Source organism: Lissotriton helveticus, chromosome 2_1, assembly GCF_964261635.1.
Source record: "Lissotriton helveticus chromosome 2_1, aLisHel1.1, whole genome shotgun sequence".
In the NCBI taxonomy this organism is placed as follows: domain Eukaryota; kingdom Metazoa; phylum Chordata; class Amphibia; order Caudata; family Salamandridae; genus Lissotriton; species Lissotriton helveticus.
This window is the reverse complement of record NC_136059.1, coordinates 1,237,671,153-1,237,693,545: the sequence shown is the minus strand read 5'-3', so window position 1 is coordinate 1,237,693,545 and position 22,393 is coordinate 1,237,671,153. Positions and strand designations below refer to the sequence as shown.

The window sequence follows — 22,393 nt, the reverse complement described above, 5'->3', positions numbered from 1 at the left end:
CATCCACGTAGGACAATACCTCTTCATCTAAATTTTGAAGTAGCTCAGTTACTCTAGCCGAAAACAAACCCGGGCTGTTCTTATACCCTTGGGGGAGTCTACAAAATTTCTGATTTGACCCTAGAGCTGTGATTGCTGTAAAATACCTGCTTTCAGATGCTATATGTTGGCAGAAAAATCCATTTGAGATATCAAGTGTTTTGTATTTTTTCCGCACAATGTTATTCATTAATGCGGCACTGTGTGCATTTTGGACTGCAAATGTCTTAGTGCAAGTGTTTAGATGTCTATGATCTAAAACTAAACTATATGAATTGTCAGGTTTCATAACTGGAAACAAATGAGTATTCATTGGTGAGGTGCATTTTTCAATCACCCCTTGGTATTCAAGTTGATCTAAGATCTCCCTGACCTGTTTTTTAGCTTCTTGCTTTATTGTATGCTGCCTCTGTGCAGTTTGAGTATTTTTTAAAGGAATTATGTGGTGGGTTGAATCCTCATCCCATCCAACATGGTTTTTGTATAATGCTGGCACTTGGGCTACTGCCCACTCCTGCGCATATGTGTGTTTTAAGTGTCTGGGAATATGGTCTGAGAATGCCAGTAGAAGAACTGTTTCCCCTTTAGGGAAATCCATGACGAATGCTGGCAGCAAATCTTTTTCAGCTAACAAAATGTCATAGCCAAACGTGAGGTTCTCCCAAAAGAGACCTCTCACTGTTCTACATCTATCCCCCTCCATCTGGAGCGTTATTTCATATACTTTATGTGGGACACTTACCCTGGTATCGGGTGTATCTACCATGATATAATCATTCAAGTCCACTATCACCATAAATTCCATCATGTTCTGGGGAGCTATTGTTACCTCTGCCGCTCTGCCTAGCATCGTCGGAGCCCATTCCTCGTTCAGTAGTCGAGTCCTCAGAATTCTGGACATGTCTGATCTTTAGACCTGCAACCTTCTTCTTTTTGAACTGTGGCTTTTGCTTTGGTTGCTCTTCTTTTTTAGAAGTGTAATCTTGAGCGTGCTGCTCGTCTCTTGACTTTGTACGCTCTTCTTGTTTGTATGACCGTCCTTTCCTCTGAGTTTTTCGATGAACCCTGAAAGGAACGAGAGGAACGTTTATCAGTATCCTTATACCTATCAGGTTTCCTAATATTATCCCTATTCCTAAGATTATACCTCTTCTCAGAGGGCTCCTGTGGTGGAGATCTACCTCTGGATTGAGATCTATTCTCTTTAAAACAAAAAAAAATTATTGTCCCACTTCTTTATTGTTGAAGCAGGTGTCTGCTTGGAAGTGTCCTTTTCAGGACTGCCCATCAGTTGTGGTTTTAAAACTTTCCCACTCAAACAGTTTCAATTATTTTTGGTAGTTCGTGTTCCTATTCTAAAGGACTGAACTCCCTTAGGCGTTGGGGGATAGCCACTGAAGCTGCTTCTCCTTTAATAATAGCTAATATTATGGCTGATACCTGGGCATAGTTACCTAGTAACTTCATCCCTAATTTCAGAGCAGGCTCTGCTCCATACTCGTTCTGTATTTGTCTCAATACATCTGGTATCACTGCTAATGATGGAATACCATGCGTTCTAGTATAAATGGCAGCAAAGACTGTAAGACCCCAAGTGGTACAATCTTCTATTTGTTGTGTTATCCCCATGGGCAAGCAGATTGTTAGCATTCTGTGTTTTTCATACGGGGTCTTATTCCGGAATACTGCCTCTAGTTGTGTTATTTTCTGAGCTACCCAGAATGGGAATTGTACACGTTCTGTGGGCATTTTGCCCATAACTACGTATAATGTTTGTGGTGTGATTTTAGTTGCTGTACCCTGAGCTTGACTTCCATTTGTTGCAACTAATTCTGGTTAGACTTTAAGGGGGTCATAAGGATGACGGGCGGACTTTGTCCGCCCGCTATAAGGGCGGGGGTCCAGTAGGGGGTAGGATGCGCCCGCCACAATGGCGGGCGCATCCTGCATTTTTTACATTGTGACGGGCGGTGCTCTTAGCACCGACCGCCACAATGCTAAAAATGCATGTAAGAATTTGCATACACAAAGCGGCAGGCACCGCGCGGTGCCTGCCGCATTGCGTATGCAAATGCAGGGGGGTTGTGGTAACCCCCACCTCGCCTTCACTTGGGGGGGCCGCAGGGGGCCCCCGAGGTGAAGACCGCCTGCCTTTGGCATCTGTTTTGGCCCATGGTAATATGGCTGGCGGTGTCTGATAGACACCGCCACCATATTAAACCTTTCCCGGCGCCGCGGTCCACCCCGCCATAGTAATATGGCGGGGGAATATAGGTGGCGGGCGGGTAAGGATGTAAGGATGTCTGGCGGATCGCCACCACCCGCATGGCGGTGGCGATCCGCCAGACATCCTAATGGGCCCCTAAAAGTCCTCATGACGAATTGTGTCAAGGTTCTGTAGATTTTTATCAATTCTTTGTGTTGTGTGAGTATGTCACCTGGTGGCATTGTTTCAATGTCAGGATGTGGTGCGTATGCCGCTAATATTGGCCATGTTGCCCCCTCTCTTCCGAGTGGGCCGAGTCTCACTCTTCTTCTTAAGTGGGGTAAGGCGCCTTTAAACCAGTATAAGAGTTCCAGGTATGTGAGCGGATCCTCAATGTCTTCAAACGGACAATATTCCGCTGGTGCATCTACTTCTGTGTAGCAGTTAAATGTTTTTGTTCTTGCATTTGCTGCTGGGAATGTAACCCACAATTAAAATACTTCTGTTCTGGATGATTCATGTGCCTCAATCACGAAAGCTACTATGCCACCCCTAGCTGTTAATCCATGCGCAAGCAATTTCAGGGTGACTGTATGTCTAAAATTTGGCGCAATCAGTGTTGCGTCTGCGTTCTCATCGTCTTCTGAGAGGGGCAGGGCTTGCTATAGTGGGTTTAAGTTTGTGTTAGTCATTATGTTTCCAGAATACAAAATAACTTTTCAAGGAAACTAAGATAAGGTGTTTAGCACAATTTAGGAACAATGTGTCTTTCAATCTTGATTACCCAACAGCCAATAAATAGGATTTTTTCGCCTACTCAGCTGTGGCGGAGTTTGTGCCCACCTACTCCAGACGTCTCTGGTTTGGTGAGTAGGAGTCTCTGAGAATAGCACAACTGAACGACTCAGATTCTACTGTAAAATAAATACCCAACCAACGTTGGCAGCGCCATGTCGTGAAGTTCCTACATAACCTATACAGCAGTGGTTCCCAAACTTTTTCAACTTAGGGGTTACAGAGACATGGTTGGAAGATTCTTCCATACCAGATGTAGTGGCCGCCCTACCTCCTAACTATTTGTCCATCTGTCTGAATCGAGCTAGTGACAAGAGAGGAGGGGGAGTTGCTCTCTTATATAAAAGCTGCTGGAAGGTGGAAACAGTATGTGTTGAATGCTTGGGAGGAGCAGACATTTTGGGGGTCAAATTTGGGGCGGATAAGGCCTGTTTTGTCATTCTACTGGTGTGCCGCCCCCCTAGGGCTACCCACGATTTTGTAGAAGGCTTTATAGAGTTGGTCCATGATTTAAGTTCTCGTTATAAGGATCTAGTGGTCATGGGAGATTTCAACTTCCATTGGGAGCTATTCCCCAAAGAAGGGCATGCTAGTCATATAGAAGAAGCCTTAACAACGCTTGGACTAACTCAACATGTAGTCGGTCCTACGCATGATAAGGGCCACACGTTAGACCTGGTGTGGTCGACCGACCCCGGAGCTGGGCCGATGGCTGGCAGTCCATGTGCATGGTCAGACCATTACCTGATTAGGGGACAGAAGGCAGTACCAAAACATGGAGGGAAAGCTAGGCCATCATGGAGAACAGTGAGGCGATGGAATTCCATCAACGAAAAAGATCTGGTGGGAAATCTACTGAATTCCGCCGCACCTACTACATGTGACGATAACATAGAGGTCACATGTCAGAGGGTAGTGGACAAATTAAAATTGTCCATTGACTTAGTGGCACCGGCCAAAAGGATGAAAATAGTGGATAAAGGCGCAGGAGCACCCTGGTACAATGATCTCTTGAGGTCAAAGAAACAGGCCCTGCGGAAGGCTGAGAGAGCCTGGAGGCAGGATTATAATACGAAGGCACGGAATCTATATCAGCAGGAGCTGGCCTCGTATAAAAAGGCTATTGTAGCCCGCAAATCCGAGTTTTTTGAGACAAGGATTGCAACTGCCCAAAATCCCCAGAAAGAAATCTTTAAGGTGCTTTCGGAGCTGAGAAAAACTAAGGAGCAGAGGCCTGACTTTTCACAGAAGGACTGTCAAAGCTTCCAGGACTTCTTTGTTAAGAAAATTGAGGATCTCCTGTCAGAAATTTCTTGCACTCCTGTGCTGGAATGCTCGCTTCAAGTGAAGCCCCTTACCCCTAAAGTGGATATTCCCCTGAATAGCTTCTCCTTGATTACAAAAGAGTCGCTAGTAAGCTTGGTAGGGAGGTTAAAGTCAGGTTCCCAAGGAGATCCCTGCCCCCCGAAAGTCTTCAAGCTAGCCATGCCAGGGCTGGAGGAGGATGTCATCAACCTCCTCAACAAATCTCTGGAAACTGGACAAGTCCCGGCTATGTTTAAGGAGGCTCGGCTAATTCTGCTGCTAAAGAAGCCAGGGGCGGATATGAAAAACAAAAAAAATTTTAGGCCTATCTCCCAGTTAACTTTTTTAGCAAAGGTCTTGGAACAACACGTGCTATCCCATCTCTCTAAGCATCTGGAGGTTAATGATCTGCTAGAGCAAAATCAGGCTGGCTTCCGGCCATATCATAGCACGGAGTTGGTTATGGCGTCTATTCTAGACGAATTGAGGTGCAGAGCTGATAAGAGGCTCCCGGGGGCCCTGGTGCTACTCGACCTCTCCGCGGCTTTTGACACTGTTTGTCATAGTCAATTGCTGGCACGCGTGAGAGACTTGGGCATAGGGGGCCCCGTACTAGGCTGGCTTGCATCTTTCCTGCAAGATAGATCGCAGAAGGTGCAGCTGTCTGACCTAGTTTCAACATCTTCTGCTATCACCTGTGGAGTACCTCAAGGCTCGGCCCTCTCACCACTCCTCTTCAACATCTATTTGCAGCCACTGATATCTGCTCTGAATCAGATGGAGTGTCAGATCTTTAACTACGCTGATGACACGCAGATTATTATCCAACTAGGGGATTCTCCAGGGGCACAAACCAGGTTGCATAACATCTTAAGGTACACAGTAAATTGGATGTCCGCCAACTCCTTGAAGATCAACCCGGATAAAACTGAGGTGCTGCCCATAGTCACCTCGGGCAGCCCCTGGAATGACGGTTTTTGGCCCAAGGAGTTGGGCAGGGCACCAGAACCAGCAACCGTGGTGAAAAGCTTGGGTATTCACATTGACAGTAACCTGTCCATGAACAAACAGGTGTCCGTAGTGGTTGGCACTTGTGTAGGTCTTCTGAGACCGCTTCGTAAGATTTCTGCACTGCTGTCTTTTTCCACCTTAAGAAGTGTTGTGTCAGCTATGATTTTGGGGCGTCTGGACTACGGCAATGTGTTATACTTAGGGCTTCCCCAGCGGCAACTTGCGAGGTTGCAGATCGTAATGAATGATGCCGCGAGATTAATTTTTAAGATGCCAAGGAAAACGCGTGCTACCCCTCTCCTGCATCAGTTGCATTGGCTCCCAGTGAGACAGAGGGCGCCGTTCAAAGGATTGTGTATTTCACACAAAGCACTCTATGGTAATGCGCCCAGTTACATCAAGACCAGACTTACTGGCTACACCCCTGGTAGGGCGCTTCGGTCCTCTGAAGCTACTCTTTTGGCTAATCCACGTTTTCGCCTGTCCACTATGGGCGGGCGTGCTTTTTCCACTCTGCTTCCGGCAGCGTGGAATAAACTGCCAATCAGTCTCCGCAAGGAGTCAAACCTATTGCTCTTTCGCCGAACATTAAAAACAATACTTTTTCGGGAAGCATGGGGAGTGCTATAAATTAGACATCTGGTTTCGGTTGCACTGATTTCCTTTTATGTACAAGCGCTTAGAGACCTCGGGGTGATAATGCGCCATATAAATGGAAATAAATAAATAAATAAAATAAAATAAACCCACGGCTCCCTTGCCCTATTGGCCGTTGGCTGTGGCTCCCCAATATGTTGCTTCCTTTTGGCGGTGGTGGGATGTAAACTTAGCCTTAGGAGTACTTCCATTTTTCTCCCTGAAAATAATTGGGATGAAGCCGACAAAGGTATTAGAATGTGGGGCTCAATCTTGGGAACCAAATGGGGGGAGATGAGCGAGGGATGAAAAAACGTATTCTCATTGGCACCTTTTGCATGATCGCTAGGTGTAACAGTGCAGCTATTGTGTGTTTCATAATTGTTGGCGTCAAAGCACATTGGATATGTGTAGAATAGAGTGGTGCATGGCTGCACTTTAACAAACCAGGGGCACTCAGATGATGCAGAGGGCAAAGCAGCCCTTATATTCCTTGGATGCACTGGAAGACCCGGAGTGTGCACTGGAGGCTCATTGGCATGCACTGGATAGCCCTGTGATTGACAGTGCAACCCAGAAATTTGCTTTGGAAGGCCTCTCATATGTGCTCACAGATCTGGAATGCGAATTGTCCGTATTATGGTGTGCATGGCCAGCCATGGAATCTAAAGCAAGCTTCCCCCTGCTGCCTTAGTACTTAAAGTTTTGCTGTTCTGATTATTGTTGTACTCCTGTCATGCTATCAGTGTCCCACCATGCCTTGTTTACTACACTGCACAATAAGCGTTGCTAAATCATTTCCACTGAGTCTACAGAGCAAGCAGTTGGAGACAGTCAACGATAGACTTCTATATTCATGTGAGCACAGTGATGCCTGCTTCAAGGCCAACTCAAGACCAACAGATGCATGATTGGAGAGGTTGATTGTAATGCAGGAAACTATATTATGATACAGTAAGTGAACTACACAGTATTAATGTCCTTTTCAGTTTACGGTGATTTTGCAGCCCATTTGTTTTGCATCAGTCTAGTCCAGGAGGAATAAAAAGCATGGCTTGTTCGAACAGGACTTTCAAAGCAGTGACATATATAAGACAAAAATGTCTTTAGACTATTACGGTGACATTGTGCAAAATCTAACTAGAGGGTTGTTTTAAAACAATCAGTGGCACACATCAGGGGCGAAATGCTAGCTGTGTCTGAGTGCACAGGATTCATTTGGATATTGAAAGGCAATCACTGTCCTTGCACAACCCCATTGTGTTTAAACTTTGCAAAATAGAAAATTGTGCAAGCAAAGACAAAGTACAATAGTCAGTAGCATGTCAAGAAGTGGAGATCAGTGAGTGGGTGGTGTGGCCTACACCCAGAGGGCAGCACATACTACTTGATCCTTTCATTGAGGACATGGATAAAGCAAATAGGAAATGTCATGTTAATGACGAATAGCAGCAGACATAGACAAGTATTGTTCTTAAGCCATAAATTAGGGAAGCAAATGCACATCATTTGCATTCTAATCAAAGATTAGTCTTTGCAAACTCTCTATGACCCACAGGTTTTGCACAGCTCTTAGCAGTTGGCAAATTTACCAACTGAGATCTTTTCCATTATATGTGTAAATCTGAGAACGCGGCTAGTGGCCATGAGTTTTCACCTGCCCCCTTGTGCCTGCACTGCTGCACCAGAGTGGGCTTCCCGGCGCTGTGAATCAATATTTTTCAAGGGGGCGATGTGTGTAAAAGCAGGTTGTCTGCAAATGTTTAGTTTCGCTTTGAGCGCTGCAGTATGTTTTATTTCCTTCTTAAGTAACATCTCCGACCTAAATCCTGGCAGCCCTGTCTACCAACTTGCTGACCTTGTGTGTCCCACGTAGGCCCCATCCTCTTCCCCAGAAAGGTTCTGCCTGAACTCTTAATCACGGTGCTGCAGTGCTTGCATGTTTCCATCCGCTTGTAGGAGTGTTGTGCAAGGCTTCGTCCCTCCTTGCTGAGTGGTCCCTGGGAGCATGGGAATTGTGCACTCGCTAGGCGTATGGGATTCCTTAACTTTCTCCTGAACTCCAGTTTTCCCGCTCCTTTATAATGGCATTAAGAATGAACAAAACTGCCACCGATTATAAATCAGTGTCTGAAGCATCCTGCCCTTCACCGCAGGTATTACTCTTATTGTGTATCAGTCAGTGGTTTCCAAACTGTGAGCTTGGCGCACATCTGTTTGCTGCGCCCCTGGCTAGTTTTGATGGTGCACTGGGGTACAGATTGGGAACCACTGCTATACAGGATCTGCGCGTTTGGATAATATAAACTGTTGGTGGCAGACTGATTCCGTGCACCCCCACCAGGTATGTTAGCCTGTCTGTATCAGCTAGCTCACAGTGCCACTATAATCGACTCTTACCAATGAGAGAAAAGATTCTGGCAACCTCAGACCATGACAACCCTTATTCCTTTCAATCAGTCACTCGTGCTCACTTAGTTTGTCTCAGAGATGCACAGAATAAACATACTGGGCGTTTGCCAATAAGAATTTATTGAACAGTTGTTATTCTAGTGTAGAATAGATGAGCTGTAACAACCATTAGGCAGTAGCAGAGATGTGTGATTAGAAGTACTATGAAAGTAAAGGGATGGAACAGTTCTACCATTTTGCTGTAATCATGATTATATAAAAGCACATGAAATACATGATAAAATGTGTGTACTCCTATGATGTCTCTCTAACCAGATGTACCTAAATGTACCCAGCATCTGTATAGGTGTTATGCCAAGAATCCCTCTAGGATCTAGTCAACCCCATTACCTGAGAAATGAGTGAATATGGGACCCCGTCCTGGTCTCGAGGTGGACACCCCGTGAGGGATGTTAGACCACTGCGAGCTGGAGTGTCTGCATGCAGGAACCTCAGCGACTCTGGTCAGTGTGTCAGCCGGGAAGTCTCGATCTCCTCTGTCATTCTAAGCAAGATGTGCTGTATATATACCCATAGGTCTCCTCAGGGGGGCTACCTTGCTGTGTTACTGTGTTGGCCTGAAGGATGAAGTTGGGCCTGAACTCTATACAGAGATATTATACAGTAGATGGTAGTCCTGCTGTGCTTCCAAAAAACCTCATGCATAATATATGAGATTCGAACTAGGGAAAAACTCGCAATCTGAATGCAGTTTTGTATCTAGGTAAAAGGACAATCCCTAAGAACAGTTGTGTATGTAATGTAGGGAAGATTCTAGCTGACGGCTTGCAATGCTAACTGCACCTATATAGGGTACCTATCTGGAATATAACATCACATATTAAGCTCTGATTAGGCTGTGCTTTATTTAATGCATATTGAGTGGTATCTTCTGTACTATGGCTGGAGCAAAATGGATTACTTAAGCTTGTTTGCTTAGGGTGCGCAATGTTACAATCGAACAACTTGTTTTTTTCATTAGCTGGCCCTTGCATTATATTGTGTTGTACAGCATGTTGCGCCCAATTGCAAGGCCCTGAAATGTATTATCAATTGGGTAGTATGCTACCCCTGGGTTGGAAGGGCGTTGTACTTGCTGTGGGCCTATATGAAAAGTTTTTGCCGGTGTACAAGAGTGACCAAAAAGGTGCTTTTATCATGTCACCTGTAATTGACAGGTCAACCTGAATGGACAGGGATGGCTTCTTGAATCTCGGCAAAAGGGTAGGGGCCTGCCATCATGTTGGTACCATAATTCAAAACCTGCCTGACAGGTATCTTTGAGCCAAATGTAGAACTTTAACGCACTTGAAAGGGAGCATATAGGATGCCAGGACAATTCTTGTGTATTCTCTGTGTAGTTTTTGAGGGATGCTGCGTTTGTACAACCTGGCTGCTTCTATCTCCTGGTTTGATGTGCGTAGAGGGTCTGCTTCAAACTGGATTTTAGTATTAGATGTGAAGGACACTTGGGGTTTCCATTTGACACTCATGTATAGCCCCAATCCTTAGACACTAAGTTTAGTATGTTGAAAGGCTTTCACCATCTTCTAAATGCCTTGGCACATGACATTTTAGGCTAGTTCACAGTGAGGCAAAAAGTAACTACTGAAAAGGTGATTAGGGAACATTTAACCACATTGGTTATGGAGCGTGCCCAGCGAGGACTTGGGGGGCCTTAGAAGTGTATTCCTGTGTGTTTTTGACACAGGAAGAACATATGGAATCTTTTGGAAACTTTTCCTGTTGACTATTCAAGATTTTTAAATGTTTTCAATTTGTTTTTATTTGCAATCCATAATGTGGGTAAATACAGAGTCATTTCATAAATAAGATATACATCGAGATTCATACCTGTTTCTTAAAAAAGGATTAGACACATTTAATATGAAAGCAAAACCAGGGTAAAACCGCACATACGCAGTCAACAATGATACACAGATACATTCATACTAATCCTTCATATGTTCAATCATGGGCCCCCATATCTGAAAACCTAATTTCCATTTTTGAACCCCCTTAAGAGCATAAAGACTATGTTTCAGGTTAAAAATAACATTACATCTAGATGCGAACTACAGCAACTGCAAGATAGCGAAATTTAAAGGCTGGGTGCCTTTCTGTCATATCGTCCCCTATACCCAACAGCATAACGGATGGTATAATTCTTATTCCAACCGGGTAATTTCAGAGAATAACTTCTCCATATGACCCAAAAGCTGAGTTAATTGCTCACACATAAAAAAGATATGTACAATATCGGCTGAATCTGCACCACTCCGAAAGCATTTCCCATCATTAGCCCCTCCACACTTTAACTTTTTTGCAGGGGTGTGGTATAGATTAAATATGGTTTTAAAATGCTGTGCTATTAAATTGGTGGAGATTAAGATCCTCCCTGCCATATCAATCGATTGTTCTATATATACACCGTGACACCCCAGTCGATTTCCCAATTTCATATTTTGAGCCTCTAAATCATTTTTCTGTGTATCCTACAAACAGTTGTATATCCCCCCAATCCGCTGTTTACGTCTAATGACCTCGACTATTGAGTTTAGCTCTATAATCCTCAGTTTTTTTCCTAAAAAATAGTCCTGCATCTTCAGAAATAAAAAAATTCTGTTTTAGGGAGTTTGTATTTATCAGCTAATATTGAAAAAGGAATATATACATTTCCTATATATAAAATCCCTTTATTTTTTCACTTTGTCTACTATCCTATCCGCAAGGACAGCAGGTAGTAAGGTCGGTATAGCTATAGGTGTATAATGACAGTCCCCCTCAATCTGCAGCTTTCTCCGTAGCACTTTCCACACCTTATAAGAAGCTATTATCACCTTGAAGCGGGTCTTTTTGTAGTAGTTGAATTCCAACATCTTTAATAAACAGTTCTTGATCTCCGTACCCAATAACATATGATATATAGATGAAGACTCTGTGTGGTTCCATACCTCCTCCACTTCAGCATTTTCCGCATGTTTTGTAGGGTACACATGTAATAATAAAATGAAAAATCCGGTACAGCCGGGGTAATGAAATGAAACCCGGAGCTCTACGCGGCTTCCCATATGGCCATAAAAACCTAGTACAATATAATTGTAGCTGCTGCAGCTGTCCCTGAATGAGCTCTAGTGGTACAGATGTAAAATAATAAAGGACCTTGGGTAAAATCATAATTTCTAAAATATTACACATCCCCACCAGTGAGAGGTGGAGGCATTCCACTTTGTCTAGTTGTTGTTTAGCGCTCGTGAGAATAGCATTCCTGTTAACCTCTACTAATTCCTTTAAACATGTCCTAATCTTAACAACCAAATATGTCACTTCATTGGTCGCTCTGGGGTCTCCAATACAGGTTTGATTAGTGCAAAGGATCTGTGTCTTCGATGTGTTTATAACCAGACACAGATCCAAACCTGTGTGCCAGTTGTTCTATCTCGAGTATAGCTATAGCTACCACAGGATCAGATGGTACAACCGCTCTGTCGTCTGCGTAAGCCAACACTCCACAGTCTACAGGTTTGATTCTCAGGCTCCCTTCTAACATAGTTAAAACAGATTCATATACAGGCCGAATAACAATGGGGAGCAAAGGCAGCCTTGTCTCCTACCTCTTGATATGTGCACTGGTTCCGACTCTAGGCCATTAAGGCAAATTCGGCCTTGGGGGTCCTATACATAGCTTAAATCGATTTAATAAAATCAGGGCCGAACCCCAAGCGGCATAGAACCCCACATAAAAAATTCCATGAGACAAGGTCAGATGCTTTCTCGGCATCTAACAACAACAGGTCTAGAGTGGTACCCTGCACATTGGCTGTATCCAGCAGGGCCACCACCATGTTAATGTGGTTGACCTTGCCGCTCGTGGGTATAAACCCATGCTGTCGCAGTGATACCAGTGGGGAAATAACATTAGCCAACCGGGAAGCTAAGATTTTAGTATAAATCTTCCTGTCACAATTCAACAAAGAAATAGGTTGATAAGACTCCAGAAGCTCTACTATTTTATCCTTTTTCTTAAACACAATAATATTTGCTTCTTCCCATGATGGTGGCACTACCCCTTGTTGCACCTGTTGCAGGGTGGCCAACACATTTGTTTTTAGTTCCTGAAAGAGGGTTCTATAAACCTCCAAGTACAATTTATCTGGAACCGCAGCCTTACCACTACTCAAGTTATTTATTGCCTCCTCCATGGTAATAGGGGTGTCTAGGGTAAGTTCTTCTTCGCAGCTAAATATTTCACATTTCATACTCCTTAAAAACAACTCCACTACCTGCCCGTTTTAGCTGTCGTCTGTATACAGTGTCTCAAAAAATGTATGAAACACTTTCAATATCTCACAAGGCGTATCCACTATTTTACCCTGTGTGTCCTTTATGCTCTTAATTCTCTGTGCAGCCTCTTTGGAGCGGAGTCTTTGTGCAAGACATCGCCCAGTGGCTTCCCCAAACTCATAATTTTCCTCTTTGAACAGCTTATATTTAATAGCTGTCTCCTTGCGCCAATGTAGATTAATTTTAGCTTTGCTACGGGCGACCTCAGTTTGTAAAGGGATGACATCTGATCCGGTCTGTATTCCTCGCATAAGCTGTTCTTCCGGTGTCCTAAGTTTCCCATATAGATCTTGAATCTCCACTCTCAACTGCCTCTGTCTGTGAAGCCCATAACTCAGGACCTCTGCCCTGAACCCCGCTTTCAGGGCATCCTAGACATAGGCATGTGAGGTCGAATTATGATTGACTTCAAAAAATTTCCAGATCCAATTATTCATATGGTTTATAAACATTGTCTTTTAGAAGTTTTCGATCAAACTAGAAAGACCTCTGAGTGGGAAGATTATTACTGCTGCTAATCTGGTTGTCTATCACTAGTGGACCCTAGTTTGCTGTAATTCTTGGATAGATCTGTATTTTGGCCCCCGAAAGCAATGCTGATGGAATGAAGAAATAATCCAACTGGACCAGCGGGGCCGCTACCACTCTGCGGCCCGGCCTCCCCTGGCATACCGTCTCCTGATTCGCCGCCCCGCTCCCGCCACCCAGCTGCTCCTCCCTCCCGCCAGCGCTCTTAAGGAGAGCATGCAGCAGCACAGGGAGAGACCTTTGACCCTGCCTTCAGGTGAGGTCGCCCCCACGCTGCTGCCGCCTGACTTGCCCTGTCTCCTGCTACCCGCCTAGCCCGGTCTCCTGCCGTACTTTTTCCCGCCGCTGCCGCCCTGCGGCCCTGCCCCCCCCCCCAGCACACCGTCTCCCGATTCGCCGCCCCGCTCCCGCCACCCAGCTGCTCCTCCCTCCCGTCAACGCTCTTATGCAGACCACAAAGCGACCGCGCGCCAAAGGCGCGCCAAAGGCTAGCCCATCTGCGCCCGTCCGCGCCTGGACCGCGCCAGCGCCAGGACCCCTGGCCCCTGACGATGCCAGCCCACACGACGGACTTATGAAGCCCCCACCCTCCACGCCCTCAACGCCGGCCGGAACCCTGCCTGCTACCGAGCAACCCCGAAACGCACCCATGGACCCTTCATCTGCCAAGCCTGCAAGTTCACCTGCCTCCGGACCTGCACCGCACCCGCAAGGCCAGCCACCAGCAACAATCACCTCAAGTGCATCTTGCTCAACAACCGCTCCGTCCACAGACACGCCGTCGAGCTCTGGAACCTCCTCGACACAACATCACCAGACGTTGCCTTCCTCACGGAAACCTGGATGAACGCCTCCTCAGCCCCCGACATCGCCATAGCCATCCCGGAAGGCTACAAGATCACCCGGAGGGATGGCATCAATCCAAACCGGAGGCATCGCCATCGTCCACAGAAACACCATCCGAATCACGACCAACTCCGACGACACCCTCACCGCCGCCGAGCACCTTCACTTCCAGATACACACCGACCCCAAGACCACCCTCAGAGGCACTCTCATCTACAGACCCCCGGGACCACGCACACAATTCAGCGAAGCCATCGCAGACTTCATCAGCCTGCACGCCCTCACCTCCTCGGACTACATCCTCCTAGGGGACCTCAACTTCCACCTGGAGAACAACAATGACAGCAACACCGCTGTCCTGCTGGACAACCTCGCCAACCTCGGACTCAAGCAACTGGTGGACACCCCCACCCACTACGCCGGCCACACGCTAGACCCCATCTTCTTCTCCAGCAAGCACATCTCCTTCAGCCACTCCACCGGACTACACTGGACTGATCACAGCTACGTCCACTTCCACTTCAGGAGAACCACGACCCACCACCACCCGCAACAGATTCCCCGCACTAGCTGGAGCAAGATCACCGCCGACCAGCTGACCACCTCCGTCAGCCAGAACCCTCCTGCCAACTCAACGGACCCCTGCGAAGCAGCCCGCAACTTCACACAGTGGCTCACCAACTGCGCCGATGACCTCGCACCACTGAAGAACCCTCCCAGCAGACCCGGCAGCAAGAAAACCTCGTGGTTCACCAACCAACTCAAAACCTCCAAGAAAAACTGCTGCACCCTCGAGAAAGCCTGGCGCCAAGACCAGACTACAGAAAACATGACAGCCCTCAAGAATGCCACCCGCATACACCACCAGCTGATCCGCACCACCAAAAGGGCAACATTCAAAGAACGACTGGACAACAACGCCCACAACTTCAAGGAACTCTTCAGCATCGTCAAAGAGCTCTCCAACCCCAGCGTCTGCAACAACGACATCACACCCTCGCAAGACCTCTGCGACTCACTCGACTCGTTCTTCCACCGCAAGATCGCCGACATACACAACAGCTTCGGCGCACAGACCACGTGCCCAACCACCGAACCAGCACACCATCCACTCCGGATCACCAACCGACCCCTGCCCTCACTACGTCTTCAACAAGGCCGACTCCATCATCGCACCCCAACTCCGGGACATCATCAACATCTCCTTCGCCACCGCCACCTTCTCGGAGAGCTGGAAACATGCCGAACTCAGCGCCCTCCTGAAGAAACCCACCGCAGACCCCACGGACCTCAAGAACGTCCGCCCCATCTCGCTCCTCCCTTTTCCTGCCAAAGTCATCGAGAAGACCGATAACAAGCAACTCGCCGCCTTCCTCGAAACAAACGGATCCCTCGACCCCTAACAGTCCGGTTTCCGAGCTAACCACAGCACCGAGACCGCCCTCATCGCAGCTACCGTCGACATCAGATCCCTGCTTGACTACAGGGAAACAGCTGCCCTCATCCTTCTGGATCTCTCAGCAGCGTTCGACATAGTATGCCACCGCACACTAATACAGCGCCTCAACAACACCGGAATCCAAGGGAAGGCCCTGGAGTGGATCATCTCGTTCCTCGCCGGAAGAACCCAGAGAGTCCACCTCCCCCCATTCCGATCCGCGGCCACCGAAGTCATCTGCGGCGTACCCCAAGGATCCTCGCTCAACCCCACCCTCTTCAACGTCTACATGAGCCCCCTCACAGCCATCGCACGCCAACACAACCTTAACATCATTTCGTATGCTGACGACACCCAGCTGATTCTCTCCCTCACCAACGACCCCGCCACCGCCAGAGCCAGCCTCCTGGAAGGAATGAAAGACGTCGCAGAGTGGATGAAGACCAGCCGCCTGAAACTGAACTCCGGCAAGACGGAAGTCCTCATCCTGGGATCATCCCCCTCCGCCTGGGACGACTCCTGGTGGCCCCCTGCCCTGGGCACCGCCCCCAAGCCAACGGACCACGCACGCAACCTGGGCTTCATCCTGGACTCCTCCCTCACGATGACCAAACAAGTCAACGCCGTCTCGTCATCCTGCTTCAACACCCTGCGCATGCTCGGAAAGATCTTCCGATGGATCCCCACCGAAAACAGGAAGACGGTCACCCAGGCCCTCGTCACCAGCCGACTGGACTACGGGAACACCCTCTACGCGGGAACCACAGCCAAACTCCAGAGAAGACTCCAGCGCATACAGAACGCCTCCGCACGATTCATCCTGGACATCCCCCGCCACTGCCACATCTCTGCCCACCTGAGAGACCTGCACCTGGTTCCCCGTCAGCAAGAGAATCACTTTCAGACTCCTCACCCACGCACACAAGGCTCTCCACGACTTGGGCCCCAAGTACCTCAACAACCGCCTCACATTCTACACACCCACCTGCCAGCTCCGCTCGACCAGCCTCGACCTCGCCACCGTCCCACGCATGCGCAGAGCCACCGCCGGAGGAAGATCCTTCTACCTGGCGGCCAAGACATGGAACTCCCTACCCAACCACCTATGACTGACCCAGGACCATCTCTCCATCAGGAAACAACTCTAGACCTGGCTATTCGAGCAGTAGCGGATCCCTCCCCTCCCAGCGCCTTGAGACCCTAGCGGGTGAGTAGCGCGCTTTACAAATTTGCCTGATTGATTGATTGGGGTAGGCCATGATGCTAGTTCTAAATTCAGACCCTCCATTACTGCTGCCTCATCCAAATTGGACCCATAGACTGAACACAGGGTAAAAATAAAAGTCCCCTTAAACATTCAGTAACCATACAGTGACCCTGTTTGTCTACCAATGTTTTACCTGTGCCCTGGATCCCATTTTTAGCCAGAATGGCTACCATCCGATTTGTGGTAGACTGTTGTGTACAGGCCAATAGCGTATAACCTATCTCATGTAGGATCGTCTGCTTACGTGAAAACAAATTTATAAAGGAGGGTCTAGGGGATAATGTTTACCGACCAAATAATCTCCACACCCCCAATCGAATACATAAAAAACAGCACAGGAGATTACTGGTCAATTGGTCAAACCTAATGCAAATGCTCAGGAGGATGAGGACATCAATCACAGATGATTTGAGTAGCACCAGGCTATGGAACAAGTTCCATCAGCCCACCACTCTGGCGGAGCTTCGTCATCTGGGAGATGATGGAATGAGATCTGTGTTGCCATCCTGCCAGTAGAATGGCTGTACAACACTAGACTTCTATCCAGTAGTTAGCTTAGCCAAAATGCTCTCAAGACAGTAGTGCTGATGGTGTGCAGTGTAAAGTGAAAGTGGTAACTAAAAATGAGTATAAGGACGAAAAATATGTTTATTCAAAATCGTCCAGTTGCCAAGATTAAAAACAACCTGATAGTGTGAAAAAATGACTATCTTTCAGCAATGAATGAAAGGTCAACATGTTTCAGCCGTAAAGGTAACAGTGACCGGCTTTCGTCAGGACCTAGAAAAGAATGATATACTACTGCAATGATATATTACAAAATTAAGAATGTTTCTTAAGAGAATATTTTTCAAAGAATTTAATACATCAGTGGTTGTAAGCCACCCTACCAGGACCTGGTGTGAACCGTGGTGACCGGTAGGTACGTATGTAGTCTTCCTTCCTGTGAAAATACAAAGGAATTTTGATTCATGACAAAAATAAATGAACATGCTTCTTCCTGAGCAAAAATGAGCAATTAGGTGCTTATCTAAAAAGATATACAACCAGGCCCAAAAAGTGGCGGAATAAATTTAAAGTAATGGTACTCACCCAGCTTTATGTGGGATTAAACCTAATCTCACCCGGCAACTGCTCGGTAGATGAGGCCCCGCTCTATTTGTGGGTAAAAGAAGGAAACACAGATCAGAGACCCAAGGTGTGTTCCTTATCACACAAGCTAAATCAAATATAAAACCTTGATTGTTTATTGAGTTTCTAACAATCTACTAAGGGGCTTTAAGACCGACAGGACCGCTATGAATTTAAAGTAATGTTGGTTGATTAGATACAAAAGAAGTGTTAGTATCATGCTCATCTACACCTATTTCATTTGATCAACATATACCTATAGGGAGATTTAGAGTAACCAGTTAGTCTCTTGCTTCCCATAATCCAATAGGAAAATAAATACAATACAGCATATTTTAGGCATAGCAAATGCTAAAAATAAAAGTCTTAGTCAAGAGAATATAAAAAGAATGTCAGGAGCACTAGCAAGCTGTTTACCTGTCCGTCGGTACCTCCGGATGTAATCCAAGCCGAAGGAGAGGTACCAGACGGCAGATCAACTTGCCTTATATACCATCTCCAATTGGAGGTGATTTGAAGAGCTATTTTGATTGGAGGCTCTTAATAACCAAGCCTATGGGCTTTGCAGAAGAAACAGCCGCCGCCACGAACATTCCGCGCCTGCCCGCACGCTAAATGGGTACTGCGCATGCGCGTTTCCCAAACAGATCGTCTATACCATACGCGCATGCTTCAGAATCAGCACACCACCGAGCGCGCATGCGCGGACGGCGAAATACGTGCTGTTTAACAAACAGAGCGGTAATTGCAAACACAACAATGATGGACAGAATGTGGATCAATGTCACACATCGTATCGTATCGTAAGGGGTGCTTATAAAGCGCACTGACACCATGGGTTTCCTGGCGCTGGTTGGAAATAGAGGGGACAGAGAGACTAACCAGATTGAGGGAAAAGCCAAGTTTTTAGAGATTTACGAAAAAGGGTCAAAGAGTTGGAGATTTTAAGAGAGAGAGGGAAAGAGTTCCAGAGCTTGGGGGCCAGGTATGCAAATCTCCGGCCTCCAGATCTGCAGAGCTTATAAGAGGGAACAGTCAAGAAATGGAGATAGGAAGATCTCAGATTGCGGGACGGGCAGTAGGGTCGGATGAGCGATTTTACAAAGATGGGGCAGGAGCCAGCCAAAGATTTGAAAATGAGGCAGCCGATCTTAAAGGCTGCCCTAGAAGCAACAGGGAGCCAGTGGAGTTTAACGAGAAGGGGCCTGGCAGATTGCCACTTCGGAATCCCTAAGGCCAATCTCGCCGCCTGATTTTGGACCACCTGTAGTCTGCCCATCGATGTTTTAGGCAGACCATGGTAGATCGAGTTGGAAAAATCTAGGCGGGAGAGGACGAGGGCCATGATAACCTGCAGGAGGGCATCAGGTGTCAGAAGATATGCCACTTTCCTGATCCTGCGCAGTTGGTAGATGCAGGACGAGACCACGGTCCCCACCTGCGGCCCTAGGGATAGAGCGGAGTCAATAGTGACCCCTAAGTTCTTCACCGACGCCACAGGGGTGGGAGAAGGGCCCAATTCCACCGGCCAGAATTGAGGCCCCCAGAAAGTGGAGCTCCTGCCAGGGAGGAGGAGCTCCGTCTTACCGGGGTTCAATTTTAACTGGTTATGGCCCATCCACTGGAGAATATGGGACATAGCTGACTGAAAGTTAGAAATAGCAGAGGGGAAATTAAGAGAAAAGATGAGCTGCAGGTCGTCCGCGTAATTAAACACGGTGACGTCCCACAGCCTCAGAGAAAAAAGAAGGGGACGAAGATAAAGATTGAAAAGAAGAGGGGACAAAGAAGAACCCTGGGGGACCCCACAGAGCGAATGCTCTCTAGGAGCCCTAAAAGCACCCAGGCTTAGGGTCTGAGACCTACCCGTCAGGAAGGATCTGACCCAGGCCAGAGCCAGGCCCTGGATACCAGCCTCCTCGACACGGTGGAGGAGGATGTTATGATCCACCGTGTCGAAGGCGGCTGACAGATCTAACAGTACCAGGGCCTGGGGGGTACCCTTGTCAACACCGTCTCTCAGGGCATCCAGCACGGCCAAGATCACGGTCTCCGTAGAGTGGCCGGGTCTGAAGCCAGCTTGGTTGCCCTCGAGGAAGTTGGAACTCTCGATAAACTGCGAGAGACAGGTGGTGACATGGGCTTCCAGGATTTTTGAGAAAAAAGGTAAAAGAGAGATGGGGCGGTAGTTTGCCGGAACAGCGGGGTCAGCCCCCGGCTTCTTCAGAAGAGGCACCAACACGGCCTCCTTGAAGGAGCCCGGCACCGTCCCAGAAGAAAGAGAAGAATTTAGCAAAGGGAGGATACAGTCAGGTAGGGTATGACAGATGTCCCTAAGAATGGAGGGGGGGCAGCAGTCATCCGGAGATCCCGACTTGATTCGGGTGGCAAGGGAGGCCAAGGAAGAGAGGTCTAGAAGAGGGAATTGTGTGAAAAAAGAAAGGTTGTGAGGGGGGGGGAGCAGATCCAGCGCCAGGAACCATAACAGGGATGGTGTCCTTAATCGATACGATTTTTTCAACAAAAAAAGTGCTGAGGGCATTACATGCTTCCTGTGTAGGGGCCTGAGTAGGACGCGTCCTGGGGTCAGAAGTGAATTCATTAAAAATTTTAAAGATTTCCGTAGACTGGCCAGGGGCAGATAAAATTTTACCGGAGGCATAGGTTTTTTTGGCAGCCAAAATGGCAAGTTTATACCCATTGCGGGCGACCACGTAGGCATCTCTGCTCACAGAGCTGTAGTCTCTCCTCCACTTGCGCTCGAGCTGGCGGAGTTCCAGATGGAGGGCTTTTAGGTGGGGGGTAAACCATTTGTGGGAGTTACTGTGCCGGGATTGGGGAAACTTAGTGAGGGGAGCAAAGATGTCACTGGCTGTAGTAAGCCAGTCCAAAGATCTGGGCCCAAATCCATCGTTTTTCCACTCCACACCACCCTGGGTTAGACAATGGCGATATGCAAATCAGCGCTGACCCTGTGCCCCATGGGAACAGTCCAGTCCGAACTACAAAAGCCATGTCCTTCCCAGAACGGAAACAAGCATCCGAGGACCGGCCCGGTTTCGAGGCAACACCTCTCATCAGCCCGGCTAGCTTGACTCCAGTGGTGTGGAGTGCCTGGGACTCACGTCTGAGCATCCCCAGTACACTTAGAGCGGTAATTGCAAACACAACAATGATGGACAGAATGTGGATCAATGTCACACATTCACCCCAGTCCAAAGATCTGGGCCCAAATCCATCGTTTTTCCACTCCACACCACCCTGGGTTAGACAATGGCGATATGCAAATCAGCGCTGACCCTGTGCCCCATGGGAACAGTCCAGTCCGAACTACAAAAGCCATGTCCTTCCCAGAACGGAAACAAGCATCCGAGGACCGGCCCGGTTTCGAGGCAACACCTCTCATCAGCCCGGCTAGCTTGACTCCAGTGGTGTGGAGTGCCTGGGACTCACGTCTGAGCATCCCATGGGGCACAGGGTCAGCGCTGATTTGCATATCGCCATTGTCTAACCCAGGGTGGTGTGGAGTGGAAAAACGATGGATTTGGGCCCAGATCTTTGGACTGGGGTGAATGTGTGACATTGATCCACATTCTGTCCATCATTGTTGTGTTTGCAGGTTTAACAAACAGAGTCAGCACAAGTCGCCCGATCAAGGCAGCAAACGTTACCAAATTAGTCAGCCGACTTACGGGAAATATCAAGTTTCTTTTCAGAACACGGTGTAGATGAAAAAACTCCTCATCTAGAGATAATAAAATGGTCATGGTTTGAATTGTAATATTGTCCCCATATTGTGCAGACCATTCAATTTTCCTCAACAAATACTTGTGATTATTCACGAAAACGCTTTAACAAAATGCCCGTCTCTCTACAGTATCATCTAGTGTGGTGTAGTTCCTGATAGCATGCAACTAGACACGTCGATCATGTATAATATCTATCGTTATCAAATGTATTTCCACAAATGCGCTACATTTAAAAAGGGGAATGGCCGAAAGCATAGTGTTTCCTCAGACAGTTACTATTCACCCTTCCCGCATCATTTTATAGACTACATATGATAAGATCGATTTGTCAGATAGCACCTTCTAGAGTGCAGAAAAAAACTAAGAGCCAATGCTATAGGCCCTAGTAATAGCGCCGTAGGTGTCATATACGCACTATATGTACACAATAACCACCCCGAAAGGCGTCTCAGGATGGGTTAAATGAATTACCCATGATAACACCTATGCTTGAGAAAGTGGTATGTTTACTGGTGTGTCTCCACATACAGTGAGACTCCTAATGGATGATATCATAGATAGGTTCTTCAAATACTGATGAACCTACAAAGGGTCTGAATATACCAGAATAACTGTACCCAACTCTCAATTGGATTGCTTATTGCAGC

At 47.3% G+C, this 22,393-nt stretch overlaps 1 protein-coding gene across 1 annotated transcript in view; it reads left to right on the top strand.

Moving 5' to 3' along the window:
- Positions 1-22,393, top strand: part of LOC144818587 (thiol S-methyltransferase TMT1B-like) — a 154,580-nt gene that overhangs the window by 58,384 nt on the left and 73,803 nt on the right. The window lies entirely within an intron of this gene.